The following is an 18,498-nucleotide window of genomic DNA, read 5'->3' as shown; positions in this document are numbered from 1 at the left end:
ATGTGTTGGTCAATATTTGTCTAACAAATTAGGTCAAGTCATAGTGTACCACAATCCTAATGCTCGAGACTAATATGCAAAAGTCAACAAAAGTAAATTTGACTCAAAATAATTTCTAAAAATCTATACATAATTAATATATAGTTTAAATATCGTCGTTTTATATTTTTAAATATTTTTAAAAGATTTATTAGAGTAAATAATATAATTTATTTATTAATAAATAAAATTTTATATTAAATTTATATAATAAAATATACTTTTATATATATTAAGTAATAAAATTTATAGGGTTCATTTAATATCATAAAGATAATATGATAGGTATTATTAAAGTAAGTTATTACACGTAGTAAAATATATTTGTATCACATATTTATTTGATAAAATAATATCTATAATGATAGTAAGTAAAAGTTGTATTATTTTGTAATAATAATTATTATTATAAAAATATCAATATTTATAATTACTAAGATGACATTATGATAAAACGATAATTCTAATTATGATAACTTTAATATTTACGATAATTTTTAATATTATCTTTAAAATAATAGATCTATTTAAAATAATAATAATAATGATATTTTATAGTAACAATGACATTTCTATTAAAATGATAATTTTTGTTAAAATGATAGTTTTAATACTAACGATACTTTTAATAATAATAGTAATGATAAAAATAATAAGAACGATAATTTTATCTAAATCAATATCTTATAATATTTTAATTTCATCATGATGCTCTTACCCATTATTTCCTAATCGTTTCGTTTAATAGCTTTTAATCGTCTTTTATATCGTGTTCATAATAATGATAATAATAGTAATCAAAATAATTAGGTGTTACAAATATTTGTTTTAAGTACACTAATATTAATAATGATAGTTACTATAACATTATTAACGATAATACTAATAATTATCTTAATGATAATATAGTAATAATAATAATAACAATAACAATAACCATTTTTAAATAATGATATATATATTAATAATGATAATAATAATAATAATAATAATAATAATAATAATAATAATAATAATAATAATAATAATAATAATAATAATAATAATTGGATAATAATAATAATAATAATACTAATTATAACTTTAACGATAATAACGATAGTAATAATAAAAAAAAAATAACAATTTTTAATGATAAATCCCTTTTATTGATAAAGATAATAATAATGATAATAATAAGATAAAACTAGAACGACGATAAAAACGACGATAATAATAATCATTTTTAATAAAAATATCAAAAATTCAATTGATTATAACTTCTAATCCGTTCATCGAAACCATTCGATATCTAAAGGAAAAGTTCTTAATTTTTCGCTAGCTTTCCAAGGACATGCATATCTTATACCTTATCTCAACCGCAAGTGTAACTAATTCAAGATTCAACCTAACCTGTCTAAGGGCAATATCAAAAGTATAAGCATGCATAATCCTAAATACTCGAGCACTAGTCAGGGATACACTATTAGTATGTAAAAGTTAAATTATGAGTACTCACGTATCAATATTGAGATTCAATATTGCAGGAAAGGTACGTAGACGCAACGGAAATGATAAACAATATATTGACCTCACGAGCATACCCATGAACCATACTCAATCACCTCCATAGCTATAACCCATAATTTCCTTAATCCTATCCCACTCGAAAAACAATTTTGAAATCACTCGGACAGCACTCCGTCGTAATATTTTATGTATACTAATAATATCTTGAAATAATACGGAGTAAATATATATATGTAAATCGATTGAGAGAGTTTAGAGAAAAATATTTTCAAGTTTCTATGAAATAATGAAACCTATTGAATTCTATTTATAATAGATTTTTGAATTATTAAAGTGAATTATTAAAGTATGAATTATTAAAGTGAATTATTAAAGTATGAATTATTAAAGTGAATTATTAAAGTATGAATTATTAAAGTGAATTATTAAAGTATGAAATATTAAAGTGAATTATTAAAGTTAAAGTAAAGTAAAAATAAAGTAAAGGTAAAGTTTAAGTATAGTAAAAGTATAAAACTATGTACGTATAATACGCGTATAAATATATATAATATTAATTTAAATCATTATATATATTTAATAAAATAAAATATAAATATCGTTATCTTTATCATACTAGTTAAGTAATGAGTTGTCAAAAGTGGTTCTAGATATTTATAAAAGTTCTATACGTTTTAATAATAAAGTTCTTTTTAAACTGAAAACGTTTTTGTACTTTTGAAACTAAATAGATCAATCGAGTCTTTATGAGATTCAATCTTCCACTATCCTTTGTCTAGTTCTCAATGATTGACAATTTGTTCTTATTTATAAATCACTTTACCATTTTCCGAATATTGTTAAAATGGAAAGATTTCTCAAATCAACGTGGCCTTTCAACAGAGACTTGTAATCATAATTCAATATATCTGATAATTCAATCATTTGATCTTATCTTCTAATTCCATTGATAAACATTTTGAAACAGATACAATCATATAAAGTATTTAATCTAATATTTTGTTTACGTTGATCAAGTTATAATATATATACACATATACATATATAATCATCTTCGTTTAATGGTTCGTGAATCGTTGGAACTTGGTCGAGGTTGAATGAATGTATGAACATAGTTTAAAATTCTTGAAATTTAACTTAACAAATATTGCTTATCGTGTCGGAAACATATAAAGATTAAAGTTTAAATTTGGTTAGAAATTTCCGGGTTGTCACACCCTAAGGCTCTACCCGTCGGCAACCTGCTCCAATTCGCTGAAAAATGAATCGAGTTACCTGCTATGGTGGTTCTGCTTCTGACCGAAGCACTTTTCTCAACCTCCAACCTGAATAACCTTGGAAATAAGTCTCGAAGAGGTCTGCTACCAACCCACACGTTGTGCCAAAACGATGTAGACGAACCATCGCCAATTACTTTCACAAAGGATTGCTTGAACGGAATGTTTATCTCTTCCAAAAAGTTACCTGCAAGAATAATGTTCCGCCACGTACCTAAGGGGGAGGATTGAATAGAATCAACACCCACCCCTAGGCCGCCACAAGAACCATGTATACTACGAATAACTTTAACCCAAAGTGCATTGGTTTCGGTTTTGAACCTCCACCACCACTTTCTCAAGAGCGCAAGGTTTTTACTTTTTAGTGACCCAATATTTAAACCCCCCTCTGAAATGTCCCGTTCTTATTGATTAAAAACGTTCCATATTAATTGATTTCGTTGCGAGGTTTTGACCTCTATATGAGACGTTTTTCAAAGACTGCATTCATTTTAAAACAAACCATAACCTTTATTTCATCAATAAAGGTTTAAAAAGCTTTACGTAGATTATCAAATAATGATAATCTAAAATATCCCGTTTACATACGACCATTACATAATGGTTTACAATACAAATATGTTACAACGAAATAAGTTTCTTGAATGCAGTTTTTACACAATATCATACAAGCATGGACACCAAATCTCGTCCTTATTTAAGTATGCGACAGCGGAAGCTCTTAATAATTACCTGAGAATAAACATGCTTAAAACGTCAACAAAAATGTTGGTGAGTTATAGGTTTAACCTATATATTATCAAATCATAATAATAGACCACAAGATTTCATATTTCAATATACATCCCATACATAGAAATAAAAATCATTCATATGGTGAACACCTGGTAACCGACATTAACAAGATGCATATAAGAATATCCCCTATCATTCCGGAAAATCCTTCGGACATGATAAAAACGAATTCGAAGTACTAAAGCATCCGGTACTTTGGATGGGGTTCGTTAGGCCCAATAGATCTATCTTTAGGATTCGCGTCAATTAGTAGATCGGTTTACTAATTCTTAGGTTACCAAGCAAAAGGGGCATATTCGGCTTCGATCATTCACCCATATAATGTAGTTTCAATTACTTGTGTCTATTTCGTAAAACATTTATAAAACTGCATGTATTCTCATCCCAAAATATTAGATTTTAAAAGTAGGACTATAACTCACTTTCACAGATTTTTACTTCGTCGGGAAGTAAGACTTGGCCACTTGTCGATTCACGAACCTATAACAAATATGTACATATATATCAAAGTATGTTCAAAATATATTTACAACACTTTTAATACATTTTGATGTTTTAAGTTTATTAAGTCAGCTGTCCTCGTTAGTAACCTACAACTAGTTATCCACAGTTAGATGTACAGAAATAAATCGATATATATTATCTTGAATCAATCCACGACCCAGTGTATACACGTCTCAGGCTAGATCACAACTCAAAGTATATATATTTTTGGAATCAACCTTAACCCTGTATAGCTAACTCCAACATTACTGCATATAGAGTGTCTATGGTTGTTCCAAATAATATATATACATGGGTCGATATGATATGTCAAAACATTTGCATACGTGTCTATGGTATCCCAAGATTACATAATATATTAGAATACATGTATAATACAACATAAGTTAGCTAGGATATGATTTGTATAGAATTGTTAATATTTCCCGTAGCTACAAAAATAAAAAAAATATCCAATCTTGTTTTACCCATAACTTCTTCATTTTAAATCCGTTTTGAGTGAATCAAATTGCTATGGTTTCATATTGAACTCTATTTTATGAATCTAAACAGAAAAAAGTATAGGTTTATAGTTGGAAATATAAGTTACAAGTCGTTTTTGTAAGAGGTAGTCATTTCAGTCGAAAGAACGACGTCTTGATGACCATTTTGAAAAACATACTTCCACTTTGAGTTTAACCATGATTTTTGGATATAGTTTCATGTTCATAAGAAAAATAATTTTCCCAGAAGAACAACTTTTAAATCAAATTTTATCATAGTTTTTAATTATCAAACCCAAAACAGCCCGCGGTGTTAGTATGACGGCATATGTCCAGTTTTACGGTGTTTTTCGTGTTTTCAGGTTTTAAATCATTAAGTTAGCATATCATATAGATATAGAATATGTGTTTAGTTGATTTTAAAAGTCAAGTTAGAAGGATTAACTTTTATTTGCGAACAAGTTTAGAATTAACTAAACTATGTTCTAGTGATTTCAAGTTTAAACCTTCGAATAAGATAGCTTTATATGTATGAATCGAATGATGTTATGAACATAATTACTACCTCAAGCTTTGTGTATAAACCTACTGTAAAAGAGACAAATGGATCTAGCTTCAAAGGATCTTGAATGGCTTGAAAGTTCTTGAAGTAGAATCATGACACGAAAACAAGTTCAAGTAAGATTTCCACTCGAAATAAGATTGTTATAGTTATAGAAATTGAATCAAAGTTTGAATATGAGTATTAACTTATATTAGAAAGATATCTTACTGTAAATAAGAAAGATTTCTTGAGGTTGGATGATCACTCTACAAGATTGGAAGTAAGCTAGCAAACTTGGAAGTATTCTTGATTTTATGAAACTAGAAATTGTAGAATTTATGAAGAACACTTAGAACTTGAAGATAGAACTTGAGAGAGATCAATTAGATGAAGAAAATTGAAGAATGAAAGTGTTTGTAGGTGTTTTTGGTCGTTGGTGTATTGATTAGATATAAAGGATATGTAATTTTGTTTTCATGTAAATAAGTCATGAATGATTACTCATATTTTTGTAATTTTATGAGATATTTCATGCTAGTTGCCAAATGATGGTTCCCACATGTGTTAGGTGACTCACATGGGCTGCTAAGATCTGATCATTGGAGTGTATATACCAATAGTACATACATCTAAAAGCTGTGTATTGTACGAGTACGAATACGGGTGCATACGAGTAGAATTGTTGATGAAACTGAACGAGGATGTAATTGTAAGCATTTTTGTTAAGTAGGAGTATTTTGATAAGTGTCTTGAAGTCTTTCAAAAGTGTATGAATACATATTAAAACACTAAATGTATATACATTTTAACTGTGTCGTTAAGTCATCGTTAGTCGTTACATGTAAGTGTTGTTTTGAAACCTTTAGGTTAACGATCTTGTTAAATGTTGTTAACCCAATGTTTATAATATCAAATGAGATTTTAAATTATTATATTATTATGATAATATGATGTATGAATATCTCTTAATATGATATATATATATACATTAAATGTCGTTACAACGATAATCATTACATATATGTCTGTTTCAAAATCATTAAGTTAGTAGTCTTGCTTTTACATATGTAGTTCATTGTTAATATACTTAATGATATGTTTACTTATCATAATATCATGTTAACTATATATATATCCATATATATGTCATCATATAGTTTTTACAAGTTTTAACGTTCGTGAATCATCAGTCAACTTGGGTGGTCAATTGTCTATATGAAACCTATTTCAATTAATCAAGCCTTAACAAGTTTGATTGCTTAACATGTTAGAAACACTTAATCATTTAAATAACAATTTTCTTTAATATATATATATATAAACATGGAAAAGTTCGGGTCACTACAGTACCTACCCGTTAAATAAATTTCGTCCCGAAATTTTAAGCAGTTGGAGGTGTTGACGTATCTTCTAGAAATAAATGCGGGTATTTCTTCTTCATCTGATATTCTCGTTCCCAGGTGAACTCGGGTCCTCTACGAGCATTCCATCAAACCTTAACAATTGGTATCTTGTTTTGCTTAAGTCTTTTAACCTCACGATCCATTATTTCGACGGGTTCTTCGATGAATTGAAGTTTTTCGTTGATTTGGATTTCATCTAACGGAATAGTGAGATCTTCTTTAGCAAAACATTTCTTCAAATTCAAGATGTGGAAAGTGTTATGTACAGCTGCGAGTTGTTGAGGTAACTCAAGTCGGTAAGCTACTGGTCCGACACGATCAATAATCTTGAATGGTCCAATATACCTTGGATTTAATTTCCCTCGTTTACCAAATCGAACAACGCCTTTCCAAGGTGCACCTTTAAGCATGACCATCTCTCCAATTTCAAATTCTATATCTTTTATTTTAATGTCAGCGTAGCTCTTTTGTCGACTTTGGGCGGTTTTCAACCGTTGTTGAATTTGGATGATCTTCTCGGTAGTTTCTTGTATTATCTCTGGACCCGTAATCTGTCTATCCCCCACTTCACTCCAACAAATCGGAGACCTGCACTTTCTACCATAAAGTGCTTCAAACGGCGCCATCTCAATGCTTGAATGGTAGCTGTTGTTGTAGGAAAATTCTGCTAACGGTAGATGTCGATCCCAACAGTTTCCGAAATCAATAACACATGCTCGTAGCATGTCCTCAAGCATTTGTATCGTCCTTTCACTCTGCCCATCAGTTTGTGGATGATAGGCAGTACTCATGTCTAGACGAGTTCCTAATTCTTGCTGTAATGTCTGCCAGAATCTTGAAATAAATCTGCCATCCCTATCAGAGATAATAGAGATTGGTATTCCATGTCTGGAGATGACTTCCTTCAAATACAGTCATTCTAACTTCTCCATCTTGTCATCTTCTCTTGTTGGCAGGAAGTGTGCTGATTTGGTGAGACGATCAACTATTACCCAAATAGTATCAAAACCACTTGCAGTCCTTGGCAATTTAGTGATGAAATCCATGGTAATGTTTTCCCATTTCCATTCCGGGATTTCGGGTTGTTGAAGTAGACCTGATGGTTTCTGATGCTCAGCTTTGACCTTAGAACACGTCAAACATTCTCCTACGTATTTAGCAACATCGGCTTTCATACCCGGCCACCAAAAATGTTTCTTGAGATCCTTGTACATCTACTCCGTTCCAGGATGTATTGAGTATCTGGTTTTATGAGCTTCTCTAAGTACCATTTCTCTCATATCTCCAAATTTTGGTACCCAAATCCTTTCAGCCCTATACCGGGTTCCGTCTTCCTGAATATTAAGATGCTTCTCTGATCCTTTGTGTATTTCATCCTTTAAATTTCCCTCTTTTAAAACTCCTTGTTGCGCCTCCTTTATTTGAGTAGTAAGGTTATTGTGAATCATTATATTTATAGATTTTACTCGAATGGGTTCTCTGTCCTTCCTGTTTAAGGCGTCGGCTACCACATTTGCCTTCCCCGGGTGGTAACGAATCTCAAAGTCGTAATCATTCAACAATTCAATCCACCTACGCTGCCTCATATTCAGTTGTTTTTGATTAAATATGTGTTAAAGACTTTTGTGGTCGGTATATATAATACTTTTGACCCCATATAAGTAGTGCCTCCAAGTCTTTAATGCAAAAACAACCGCGCCTAATTCCAAATCATGCGTCGTATAATTTTGTTCGTGAATCTTCAATTGTCTAGACGTATAAGCAATTACTTTCGTTCATTGCATTAATACACAACTGAGACCTTGCTTTGAGGCGTCACAATATATCACAAAATCATCATTCCCTTCAGGTAATGACAATATAGGTGCCGTAGTTAACTTTTTCTTCAATAACTGAAACGCTTTCTCTTGTTCATCCTTCCATTCAAATTTCTTCCCTTTATGCGTTAATGCAGTCAAGGGTTTTGCTATTCTGGAAAAGTCTTGGATGAACCTTCTGTAGTAACCAGCTAGTCCTAAAAACTGGCGTATGTGTTTCGGAGTTTTCGGGGTTTCCCACTTTTCAACAGTTTCTATCTTTGCCGGATCCACCTTAATACCTTCTTTGTTCACTATGTGACCGAGGAATTGAACTTCTTCCAACCAAAATGCACACTTTGAAAACTTAGCGTACAATTCTTCTTTCCTCAATACTTCTAACACCTTTCTCAAATGTTCACCGTGTTCTTGGTCATTCTTTGAGTAAATAAGTATGTCATCAATGAAAACAATGACAAACTTGTCAAGGTATGGTCCACACACTCGGTTCATAAGGTCCATGAACACAGCTGGTGCATTAGTTAAACCAAATGGCATGACCATAAACTCGTAATGACCGTAATGTGTTCTGAAAGCAGTCTTTGGAATATCATCTTCTTTCACCCGCATTTGATGATACCCGGAACGTAAGTCAATCTTTGAATAAACAGACGAGCCTTGTAGTTGATCAAATAAGTTGTCGATTCTCGGTAGTGGGTAGCGGTTCTTGATGGTAAGTTTGTTCAACTCTCGGTAGTCGATACACTGTGATGACCCGGAAATTTCCGATCAAATTTAAACCTTAATCTTTATATGTTTCCGACATGATAAGCAGAGTCTGTAATGTTGAATCTCAAAATTTCTGAAATTATATTCATGTAGTCAACTACCCTTTTACCATTCCCGACGATTCACGAATAATTGTTGCAAATAAATATGTATATATAAATGTAAGTATATATAATAATTTAAATTATATAATATAATTTAAACCTTAGAAATAAAATTTGAAATAGGATACAAAATGATTAAGTGTATTTTAAAAATGAATTTACATATGTATATATATGTATGTATATTGTAATATATAGATAACTTATAAATAATAAATAATCAATAAAAAATATTATATAATGTTATATGATTATTAAATATTACATAAGTAACAATATATTAATAACAAGTTAAAATATAGATGTTATAGTAATACTATTACTATTTTTATTATTATTATTATTATTATTATTATTATTATTATTATTATTATTATTATTATTAATACTAATGTTAACATTAATAGTCAATAACAGTATTAGTTATATTACTAGAGATATTATATAGATATGAAAGATTATGCATTAAATTGCTATCTCTACAAATATTATTATTATTAAATTTATTATTATTATTATTATTATTATTAATATTAATATATGTATTATTAATATATATATAAGAAATTGGATACATTTAATTATTAATAATATTGTTATCAGTATTAGTATATATAGTATTAAGATTTATAAGGTAGTTATTATTATTATCTTTTTATATATTATATTTACTAAAAATTATCATTTTCATTTATAATTTTTGTTATCATAAATTTTATTTCTTTTATCAGTATTCTTATTAGTATTTGTATTAACTTGATGATATTATTATTAATCTTATTGTTGCTTCTAGTATTATTAGGTACATTGATATTATTAATTATTTTTATCATTTATTATTTCTAGTACTAGTATTATTAGTATTTATTATTAATATTATTAAAAATGTTAAATTAATTAAAATTATTAATTATTAATATAAAAGATCATGGGTACATTACAGAATCAAGTTGTTTGATGTCTCAATCCAACTTTATTATATTTTTGTTTTTGTCTTCGATCAGTTACATATCGATATCACTAGTACAAATCTGGAATAGATTAATAGCAATTTTTGTTCTTATTTTCTTATTACTTTTTTTCTGTCCTTATAACCAAACCTGTGGACAACCCTTCGGTTATAAACAAACTTTTGCTCAAATCAGTCAATTCTTCAATTTCCATTATCATGTATAATTACTTCATTTGTTTTCTGATTGAATAAAATCGAAAAAGAAAAAAATTGAAAAAAAAAAAACCATAGTCTTAAACTCTATGTTCTTGAAACTTTTTAACTATTTATCGATTTTGAACCAAATTTCAAAAAGTAATATTGCAACCTTGTTAGGATTATGCTAGTAAAACTTTCTGCAAAGTTTGAATCTCAAATTCTTTAAATTGAATTTCAATTTTCGAGTCAAAGGTTTAAATTTCAAAAGTCAAACAAGTGTTCATGAATCAAATTCGAGTTTGTGCTTGGGTGTCAAGGTTAATTGACGGCTCCATTAGTTTCTATATATAATTAGCAAATTATTTCATATTATACTCATAAACCATTACGTGCTACAAATCGAGATTCAAAGTTTTTTTTTTTGTTGTAGCTGCGTCGCAGCAGAAACAGTTTTTTTATATATATAATTTTTTTTTTCTTTTTCAATCAATCATAAACAAGTGTCTCTGAGTTAAATATTAAGTCTCAAAACCGATTTTGTAAAGGTTAGGAAGGTTAGGAATGATCTTGGAATCAATGGAATTAGGGAAGAAGAAGCAGTACGTATAAGGGTTTAAAAATAAATGGAACTGAATTAGTTCAGGAAAAACAAGAACAGAGGAGTGGTTAAGGTGTTTGTCGGGTTAGCTAAAGGTCCTGAGTTCGAGTCCCTGAGGAGGCATTATATTTTTTTAGGATGTTTCCCTTGAAGGTAGCTTTATTTCTATTTTAGTTTTATTTTAATTATTATTATTATCATGTTTAATATTATTATTATTATTATTATTATTATTATTATTATTATTATTATTATTATTATTATTGTTATTGTTATTATAAATTATTATTATTATGATAAAAATTTATGATGTGATTATTATTATTGTTATTAGTAATGTTATTATTATTAATAGCATTGATATTAAGTAGTATTATTGTTAATATTATCATTAGTATTGAGATTGTTATAATTATTATTATTATCATACAATTATGATTATGATTATTAATATGCATTATACGTTTACGAATTGAATTTGGAAACTATGAAAACTCGTAGGTTCTTGAATAAGATAAGTATTTAAATAAATATAAGATTTATATTGATTAGGATATAACTATGATCGTTCATATTATAAACAAAATAGCTATATATATATATGTAAGTATAGACATAACACCGTTAAGTTCTTAAGATGGTAATAAATATTATTATTAATAATATTATTATTATTTTAATCACTGCTAATATGTTATTATTATTATTATCATTTTTTTTTTACAAAAATTATTAATTTATCATCATTAAAACTAACATTATATCTACTAACAAGTAATATCTAGGACATTCATTAGAATAATATTGATTATAAGAATAAAGGTTTTAATGACATTAATAAGGTTATAAGTAAAAATTATATAAATGTATTTAATACACATAACTTAACTATGTTAACAATTATATATATAATGAAATTATATAACTAATAATACCTATATATTAGTAATATAAATTACACCACTAATAATAATATATATTTATTCGATTTCGACTATATGAATTAATAAATATACAAATGATATAGGTTCGTGAATCCGAGGCCAACTCTGCATTGTTCTGTTGATCAATATCGTTATATGTATTTTTACTACAAAATACATTACTGTGAGTTTCATTTGATCCCTTTTACTCTTTACATTTTTGGGACTGAGAATACATGTGCTGTTTTTACAACTGCTTTATTAAATGCTTTTGAAATATATTTTGAACTGCGAATACATGCAAATGTTTTATTAACTGATTTACAATATTTATATGCGTGTGTTTCATTTGCTCCCTTTTTAAATGCTTTCGCAATATATATTTTGGGACTGAGAATACATGCGCTGCTTTTATAACTGTTTTACGAAATAGACATAAGTACTTAAAACTACATTCTATGGCTGGATTATTAAATCGAATATGCCCCTTTTTATTAAATCTGGTAATCTAAGAATTAGGGAACAGACACCCTAATTGACGTGAACTCTAAAGATAGATCTATCGGGCCCAACAAGCCCCATCCAAAGTACCGGATGCTTTAGTACTTCGAAATTTATATCATGTCCGAAGGAGGATCCCGGAATGATGGGGATATTCTTATATACATATTGTGAATGTCGGTTACCAGGTGTTCAATCCATATGAATGATATTCTTGTCTCTATGCATGGGACGTATGTTTATGAGAAATGAAAATATGAAATCTTGTGGTCTATTAAAATTATGAAATGATTATTTATGTTAAACTAATGAACTCACCAACCTTTTGGTTGACACTTGAAAGCATGTTTATTCTCAGGTACGAAAGAAATCTTCCGCTGTGCATTTGCTCATTTTAGAAACATTACTTGGAGTCATTCATGGCATATTTCAAAAGACGTTGCATTCGAGTCGTCGAGTTCATCAAGATTATTATTAAGTCAATTATAGTTATATATATTATGAAATGGTATGCATGCCGTCAACTTGTGATGTAATGAAAGATTGTCTTTTCAAAAATGAATGCAATGTTTGTAAAATGTATCATATAGAGGTCAAGTACCTCGCGATGTAATCAACTGTTATGAATCGTTTATAATCGATATGGACTTCGTCCAGATGGATTAGGACGGGGCGTTTCAGTTGGTATCAGAGCGGTGGTCTTAGCGAACCAAGTCTTGCATTAGTGTGTCTAACTGATAGTCGTTAGGATGCATTAGTGAGTCTGGACTTCGACCGTGTCTGCATGTCAAAAATTTTGCTTATCACCTTTGTCGGAAATCATCAGTTTATCATCGTTAGGAAATTACCTGCTTATCATCCTTAGTCTAGACACATCTTATTGCATTGATTGCATGATTAGTGTATAGACAAAATTCATATCTTAGCATATCTGCTAATTCATATCTTAGCGTATCTGTTATTGTTACCTTTGCCTGACAGCTTCCGTAGATTCCTCCGTAACTTGTAGGATTTTAGTATTATATATGCATATGTAAATTATGTATTGCAGGGTACTAATCTACATCCTATAATCTATTTCTTATCGAAAATCCTTTATCTGATCGTACGAGATGAATCCCTCAACCAGTTCGAGTCCCTCGAATTCCGATAACTATTCCAATAGTTATTCCGACGGCTATTCCGACATGGATGTACACCTAAGCTCCAAAAGCAGTGTCACCAGAATGAATCAACCAATTCATCTGATGGGTTCGTAGTCGACTTAACCAATGGAGACGCAAAGAAGGCGATCCCTTCCACCAACCGAATTCACCTCTTGGTGAAGAACTCGAAGCACTTACCGGCGAATCTATCTGAAACATCATTTTCTCTCTCACTTCCAAAGTACCTCGTCATGATTATATACTATCTCGAATTCTAAACCTTATTATCTGCTGATTCCGACATATATTATCTGCTGAAATTAATTTACCATTTACTAATTCGAGTAAAAATTTACTATCCAAAGGCGTCAATGGACAACTTAATTTAGCACAAAATTCTCTACTCATATAGCTTCTATCCGCACCCGAATCAAATAAAACATAAGCAGATTTATCGTCAATAAGAAACGTACCCGTAACAAGCTCCGGGTCTTCCTGTGCTTCTGCCGCATTAATATTGAAAACTCTTCCACGGCCCTGCCCATTAGTATTCCCCTGATTCGGGCAATTTCTAATAATGTGGCCCGGTTTTCCACATTTATAACAAACAGCGTTGGTATTACTTGCTCCGACACTATTCGTTTCGGCATTACTTGTTCCGGCATTATTTGCTACCTTAGTTCTGTTAAACTTTGGTCCGTAGACCTCACACTTTGTCGCGCTATGACCATTTCTTTTACACCTGTTGCAAAATGTCGTGCAAAACCCCTGGTGATTTTCTTCACACCTATGACATGGCTGTTTTTGGTTTTTGTTGTCGTTGTTGTTATTGAGGTTGTTGTTGGGATTGTTATTGTTGTTGAAACGGTTGTTGTAGTTGTTGTTGTTGTTGTTGGGATGTTTGCTGTAGTTATTGTTAGGATTGCGGTTATTGTTGCGATTGTTGTTGCGGTTGTTGGGATAGTTGTTGCAATTGTGGTTGTAATTGTTATTGTTGTTGTACTGGTGACTCTTGTCACCATTTTCCTCCCACTTCCTCTTGAGTTGTTTCGTGTTGGTTTCTTCGGCCGCCTGCTCTTTAATTCTTCCCTCAATCTGATTTATGAGTTTATGAGCCATTCGACTTGCCTTCTGTATAGAAGCGGGCTCGTGTGAACTTACATCTTCATGAATCCTTACTGGTAACCCTTTTACAAATGCGTCGGTCTTCTCTTCTTCATCTTCGAATGCTCCCGGGCACAATAGGCACAACTCTGTGAATCGTCATTCATATGTAGTAACGTCGAACCTTTGTGTTCGTAACTCTCTAAGTTCTGCCTTGAGTTTATTGACTTCGTTTCTAGGACGGTACTGCTCGTTCATCAATTGCTTGAATGCCGACCATGGTAGTGCGTAAGCAGCATTTTGTCCTACCTGTTCAAGATAGGTGTTCCACCACGTTAACGCAGTACCTGTGAAGGTATGCGTAGCGTACTTAACTTTGTCCTCTTCAGTACACTTACTTATGGCAAACACCGATTCGACTTTCTCGGTCCACCGTTTCAATCCAATTGGTCCTTCGGTTCCATCAAATTCCAAAGGTTTGCAGGCAGTGAATTCTTTGTAGGTGCATCCTACACGATTTCTTGCGCCGTTAGCTACATTGTTAGATTCAGCGTTATTGTTGGTATGTAGCGCAGCCTGTACTGCGGCTATGTTTGCAGCAAGAAAGGTACAAAACTCCTCTTCATTCATACTCACGGTATGTCGAGTAGTTGGTGCCATTTCCTTCAAAAATAGCCAAAAGAAACGAGTTAATCATATAGAATATCAAGAGTAGTCAATAGTATTTCGTAGCATAATATGAACTTATTTATAAAAGCTCTTTCTTCATATTAGCGTTTTATACTCTTTAATTCGGGTAGTACCTACCCGTTAAGTTCATACTTAGTAGCTAACATACCATTTCAACTACTACAATTCTATATGAAAAACTAATCACAAAAAAAATATATCATATTCAAACCTTTATACAATAACTTGCAAACTTACAATACCGCTATTTTACATATAGCATGAAATATAGCACATAAAACTTTGATACAAAGTAGTTGCGAAGATAATTCTAGTTAATAAATAAGGCGTTCAGCAAAGGCAATAAAGACACGTAATTCATACGTCCAGAAACAAGTCATGCATTCTGGTTTTACTAATACCACTTTCCATCCTTGGTTTTGTGGAACATAACCGTTGTGACCGATAGTAAGACAATGTGTTGTAACGTTGTCAAAAGGATGAAGGTTACGTAATGACCAACAGTCTCGTAATAACCTAAAAACCTCATTTCTTACCCCAATTACCGACTCCGTCACTTGTGGGAACGTTTTGTTTAATAGTTGTAGCCCGATGTTCTTGTTCTCACTTTGGTGAGAAGCGAACATTACTAACCCGTAAGCATAACATGCTTCTTTATGTTGCATGTTAGCCGCTTTTTCTAAATCACGAAGTCCTATATTCGGATATATTGAGTCAAAATAATTTCTTAACCCATTGCGTAAAATAGCATTTGGGTTCCCCGCAATATATGCGTCAAAGTAAACACATCGTAACTTATGGATTTCCCAATGTGATATCCCCCATCTTTCGAACAAAAGCCTTTTATAAACCAAGGTATTCTTGGAACGTTCTTCGAATGTCTTACAAACTGATCTCGCCTTAAATAGTTGTGCCGAGGAATTCTGACCGACTCTAGACAAGATTTCATCAATCATGTCTCCGGGTAAGTCTCTTAAAATATTGGGTTGTCTATCCATTTTGTGTTTTTATACTGTAAAATAGATAAGAGTTAGATTCATAAATAAAAAAAAAATACTTATTAATACAAGCAATTTTTACATATATCATAAAGCATAAGCACACTATATTACATATATTACACCACACGAATACAACTATCTTATTCCGACTCGCTCGTTTCTTCTTATTCGGTTTTGGTTCGTTTTGCCAAGTTTCTAGGGATATATGATGTTCCCCTAATACGAGCTGTCGTTTTCCACATTGGTTTAGAAAAACCTGGTGGTTTAGAGGTTCCCGGGTTATTGTCACAACTTAAGAAATACGGGTGTTGACGATACATATAAAGTTCATCGGGTTTGGAATCAAATTTCTCTATTTTTATGCCCTTTCCCTTATTGTTCTCTTTTGCCTTTTTAAATTGTGTTGGGGTAATTTCTATAACATCATCGGAATCCTTGTCGGGATCCGATTCATCGGAGAATTGGTAATCCTCCCAATACTTTGCTTCCTTGGCGAAAACACCATTGACCATAATTAACTTTGGTCGGTTGGTTGAGGATTTTCTTCTACTTAACCGTTTTATTATTTCCCCCACTGGTTCTATTTCTTCTTCCGGTTCCGATTCTTCTTCCGGTTCCGATTCTTCTTCCGGTTCCGACTCTTCTTCCGGTTCCTCTTCGGGAACTTGTGAATCAGTCCATGAATCATTCCAATTTACATTTGACTCTTCATTATTATTAGGTGAGTCAATGAGACTTGTTCTAGAGGTAGACATCTATCACATAATATCAAACACGTTAAGAGATTAATATATCACATAATATTCACATGTTAAAAATATATTGTTTCCAACAAAATTTGTTAAGCAATCATTTTTCAAGTAAACACGGTCGAAGTTCAGACTCACTAATGCATCCTAACAAACTCGATAAGACACACTAATGCAAAATTCTGGTTCTCTAAGACCAACGCTCGGATACTAACTGAAATGTCCCGTTCTTATTGATTAAAAACGTTCCATATTAATTGATTTCGTTGCGAGGTTTTGACCTCTATATGAGACGTTTTTCAAAGACTTCATTCATTTTAAAACAAACCATAACCTTTATTTCATCAATAAAGGTTTAAAAAGCTTTACGTAGATTATCAAATAATGATAATCTAAAATATCCTGTTTACATACGACCATTACATAATGGTTTACAATACAAATATGTTACAACGAAATAAGTTTCTTGAATGCAGTTTTTACACAATATCATACAAGCATGGACACCAAATCTCGTCCTTATTTAAGTATGCGACAACGGAAGCTCTTAATAATCACCTGAGAATAAACATGCTTAAAACGTCAACAAAAATGTTGGTGAGTTATAGGTTTAACCTATATATTATTAAATCATAATAATAGACCACAAGATTTCATATTTCAATATACATCCCATACATAGAGATAAAAATCATTCATATGGTGAACACCTGGTAACCGACATTAACAAGATGCATATAAGAATATCCCCTATCATTCTGGGAAATCCTTCGGACATGATAAAAAGAATTCGAATTACTAAAGCATCCGGTACTTTGGATGGGGTTCGTTAGGCCCAATAGATCTATCTTTAGGATTCGCGTCAATTAGTAGATCGGTTTACTAATTCTTAGGTTACCAAGCAAAAGGGGCATATTCGGCTTCGATCATTCACCCATATAATGTAGTTTCAATTACTTGTGTCTATTTCGTAAAACATTTATAAAACTGCATGTATTCTCATCCCAAAATATTAGATTTTAAAAGTGGGACTATAACTCACTTTCACAGATTTTTACTTCGTCGGGAAGTAAGACTTGGCCACTGGTCGATTCACGAACCTATAACAAATATGTACATATATATCAAAGTATGTTCAAAATATATTTACAACACTTTTAATACATTTTGATGTTTTAAGTTTATTAAGTCAGCTGTCCTCGTTAGTAACCTACAACTAGTTGTCCACAGTTAGATGTACAGAAATAAATCGATATATATTATCTTGAATCAATCCACGACCCAGTGTATACACGTCTCAGGCTAGATCACAACTCAAAGTATATATATTTTTGGAATCAACCTCAACCCTGTATAGCTAACTCCAACATTACTGCATATAGAGTGTCTATGGTT

This window comes from Rutidosis leptorrhynchoides, chromosome 6 (assembly GCF_046630445.1).
Source record: "Rutidosis leptorrhynchoides isolate AG116_Rl617_1_P2 chromosome 6, CSIRO_AGI_Rlap_v1, whole genome shotgun sequence".
NCBI classification, from domain to species: Eukaryota; Viridiplantae; Streptophyta; class Magnoliopsida; order Asterales; family Asteraceae; genus Rutidosis; species Rutidosis leptorrhynchoides.
This window is presented reverse-complemented; position numbering follows the sequence as displayed.